At 35.7% G+C, this 4,208-nt stretch overlaps 1 long non-coding RNA gene across 1 annotated transcript; it reads left to right on the top strand.

The window, feature by feature from the left end:
* Positions 1 to 431: 431 nt before the first annotated feature.
* LOC110451975 lies at positions 432 to 2,950 on the top strand. The gene is made up of 3 exons (XR_002463122.1): positions 432 to 849; positions 2,452 to 2,522; positions 2,833 to 2,950. It is a non-coding gene; the product is annotated as an uncharacterized LOC110451975 (long non-coding RNA).
* Positions 2,951 to 4,208: the final 1,258 nt, after the last annotated feature.

The following is a 4,208-nucleotide window of genomic DNA, read 5'->3' as shown; positions in this document are numbered from 1 at the left end:
TGGACTTTTTTGCTCTTATCAAAGTATTTGGGGAAATTTGCTGATGTTTTTAATGAATTAAAAGAAAGGATTTTTTATATACCATTAAAGAACATAGTTACTAACTAAGAACATGCGTGTTTATAGAAACCTGGCATGCATAGAAAACACTGTAATTAATACTCTGTTATGAGAGTTTTCGTAAATTACATACATAGTTGAATGTATGGGTCATCAAAAGACTTGTATTACTCAATTTCCCAAAAAGATCATGATTTCACTTTAAACTCTTACCAGTTTCACAAAACAATTAAGGCTTTACAAAAACCTAGCGTAGTAAATGAAAATACCTTGCGAGGTAAATGAAAACAAAGTTCAGCAAAAACTCAAGCCATATTACTTCCATACTATTTTTTTTTTACAACAGTGACCTTGACCTTTAAAGGGGCATCACGGTAAAGTAACATGTTTTTTTGTCTTTTTTTTCAAATACTTCAATAAACATACCAAGTGAGACTCCTTATGGAAAGTGACGGTCGGATTTCGCTGAAATATATTCATAAACCTGTATAATTTTAAAATGATAATCGGAATTTCTACCTGTCTGACCAACGTTTTGTTTGGGGATTCCATTGATTATGTCTACGTCATATGGAGTAGCGCATGCGCATATTACGCCATTTCACTGTAAACAACAATGGCTTCCGCGGGAAGTTTCAGCGTGTCGGCAACAAAGCAAAGACATGCCAAATGGTCCAAGGAAAACCCTAGGATTACGTTAGGGACACAGTACGACAGGTGGGAGGCATTCAAGGAAGACAATAACTGCCCTAGTAATCCGGATGCAGCTCGTATCATTCTCGATTGCTGGTAAGTTGGAAATAAAGTTGACATGATATCGAGCTATTGTTGTTTTACTTGCTACTTATACCTTGTTTGTTTGTCTTTGGCACACGAATGCATTTAATTTGTTATTTGAACGGTCATTTATCAGACAGAAGTAGTTTATTTGCGCACAAAAGTTGATCCACTTAGTATGGGATGTCGACTGGTTAGTTTGATTTCCAATTGGGCCCTCGGAGGGATAATTGTTATGATTTTGTTATACAGAGCCGGTATCGTTGAGTTTAACTATTTAGAGTGTTGCATGTGTTACCATACGAACACAGCGTAATAAATATAGATGCTAATTATTTCCGGGCCCAGAAAATTGTATGATTTTTTGTATGATATTGAAATATTTATTTATAAGCAAATTTCTTTCAAATGTCATACTTTTATAATATTGAAATGATGGCACAGTGTGTAAATATAAGTTTCAGTTCATTTTTTTTATTTTATTTCCGAGAGCCATCCGTCTCATAGGTCAATATAAAGCAATTACATCATGAAGAACATGTACAAGAGATATTTTTACATGTTTGAATTATTAGTGGAGTGGGTGGAGATAATGTTGGGGAAAAATCAGCATCAGTGTGTGCGAACATCTCATCTTATAGACCAGGTGAAGAAGCTCACTTCCAGATTTTTTCCTGATGGTGGACCTTCTAATAGTTACATGAACCTGCATATATACAATTCAATATTCTATTGCTCATTATATAATGTAATGCCACAGTAAAGCTAAAGCATGTACAGCAGCACATGGGATATACAATGCCTACGACAGGGAGTAAATGTTGATTCCTAATGTAGTTGATTATTTCTAGATGATCATGAAGTGAAGACTAACTGCAATAATTTGTGTACATGTATGTGCACCTGGAAATAAATGCATTGTAAGACAATCAATTGTGGCGGAGACAGCCTGTCTGGTGTTTCACAGTTTTAACTACCATGTTTTTTACAGAAATACATACAAAATACATAACTCCCACCATTAGGTAATGTCCATAATATGTGTATAGTATATCAAGTGTGACAGTAATGTTTAAAGTAATTATGTCATGGGTTGTATGGAATAGTGGTGTATGGTACTGTCATGTATGTAACATTGTCCATGTGTTCAGATGTCAACAGTCCCATGTGCTTTTGTGTATGTTTACCTGTCCTGTGACCTGTGCCCCTGTCCTGTGACCTATGTAAAGTACCTGTTGGTCATGTGACTGCAACCTCAACTGTATCCCTCACCTGCATGCTTTCTACCTCTGTGTGCAAGAAACTGGCAGCCATGCACGGAGTAACATTTTGATACCAGGATTTAGAAAAGAACCAGGTATGAATTGGGGTGTTGCATATGTTTTATAATAATATATCTCAAAATAAGCTTTATTGAGCCAATTACTTCTACCTGCCATTGTTAGCATTGGTCAACCTGTATAATGAATATTGGGAAAGTATTGGCTATGTTAGAGACCATTCTATTTTAAGTAATTAACTTAAATACCTATTAAACATTATGTTAACTAGCTATAGCCGTCTAAATGAGTATTATGACCCCCATAGTAAAGGACCACTTATATTTTGGTCCAGGTGTGAAATGGAATTCTAGTAGACCTGTGTAGTGTACAAGCACGGAGCTAGCCCCTGTCGGAATGATAAGAGTAAGTTCACGTTTAATTAATGTAATGTAATTAATGATAAAATGTATTTCAGATATTGTATATTATTGATATTATTTAATTAGTCAATTAAATAGGCCATAGAGCCACATAGTTTTACAAGTAATGCCACTATAATAATGGAATATGTGACGGAGCTAAATTGTATAGTATTAATTACCGTATAATTACAGCTAATAAATATGAGTTTGATAGGTTTTATACTTTATAAATACATTGTATGGTGTATAATGTAATATTTCAGTGAAACATTGAGTCAGTCTCTTATACGTGTGTTATTGTGTCATTGTAGGGTGTTTTCTACGTTACGTCTTGTTTGTGCTACGGTTGCTGTTGTTTTAAATAAATGGTGGAAACAAAGTCCGTCGTAGTCTGTGATGATTCCCCAGATGGGAGATAAACACCACCCCCACCGGACTGGAGAATATTCATCTATTTATATAGGTATGCATCAGCCACAAGGGAATTGCACAGTACTAGCTTGAATGTTTCCTCAAGACAGCAAGCTCCCAGACTCCCTCGTCATGAAGGACCCTCCAGTTCTACTCCTGCCCCTCAGGTGTTTTCTAAAGGAACGTTAACATGTACAGATGAAAATGGGATATCGGATGTCTCAGACATCGAGTAAGTGTTGGAACCCTGTATGATTGATAATAACTTACAGAAACAAATAACAAACAGACCCACAGAGTATTGACCAAATGTAATGAACAGGTTTTTATGTTATATAGATATTTTATTGATGTGACCAGTTTCAGCTTTTATCGGACATGACCCATCATCAAATACATTTACATGATATAACAGTTTAGATTGCCTAAGAACAACATTTTGGTCATGAAGATGTAGCAATTTTTGTTGTTTATAATAGAAACATGTTTTTTACAGGTTTGTAATGAACATACTATAATAACACAAGTGTGTACATATGATAATTACCTGGTATATATTTTATGTATAAAGTGTGTGTGTGACATTGTACTGGTAGTGTTCACAGCTCAAATTCTTTGAGCAATGTATATGTTATTTGGTCTATACAATTTAAAGTATATTATATATATACATGTATTTGAATTCTTATACAATATTTTTAGGTCACCTGAGCATATTCCAATCGCTTTTCATCCGTCGTCGTCCGTCGTCCGTCGTGCGTCGTGCGTAAACTTTTACATTTTCAACTTCTTCTTCAGAACCAGTGGATGGATTTTTTTCAAACTTGGTCAGATTCATCCTTGGTAGATGAGGCTTCAAAATTGTAAAATTGGGATTCCTACCCCAACCCCTGGGGCCAGGGCGGGGCCCCAAAGGGAAAATTATCCAATATTTCAAAAATCTTCTTCTCCAGACTCAGAGGTACTACAGTGATTTTCTCTACGTGGAAAGAAAGATCATCAGGGGCTTTACTTAAATTGTAAATTTCAGGACCCCCGAGCTATCCGTTCTCCCTTGGGGAGGGGGTAAAGTTTACTATAGTTTATATAGGGAAATAACACTTTTGGGTATATTTTGACAACTTTCTGTAGGAAATTATTTTTACTTGGTGAGAATTATCCTTGGAGGTAGATGGTTTCAAATTGTAAAATTGAGATTCCTACCCCGACCCCTGGGGCCAGGGCGGGGCCCCAAAGGGAAAATTAATCAATATTTCAAAAATCTTCTTCTCCAGAC

The sequence above is a fragment of the Mizuhopecten yessoensis genome, unplaced genomic scaffold, assembly GCF_002113885.1.
Source record: "Mizuhopecten yessoensis strain PY_sf001 unplaced genomic scaffold, ASM211388v2 scaffold6353, whole genome shotgun sequence".
Lineage (NCBI taxonomy): Eukaryota > Metazoa > Mollusca > Bivalvia > Pectinida > Pectinidae > Mizuhopecten > Mizuhopecten yessoensis.
The sequence above is the reverse complement of the archived record's forward strand: the minus strand, read 5'-3'. Positions and strand labels throughout refer to the sequence as shown.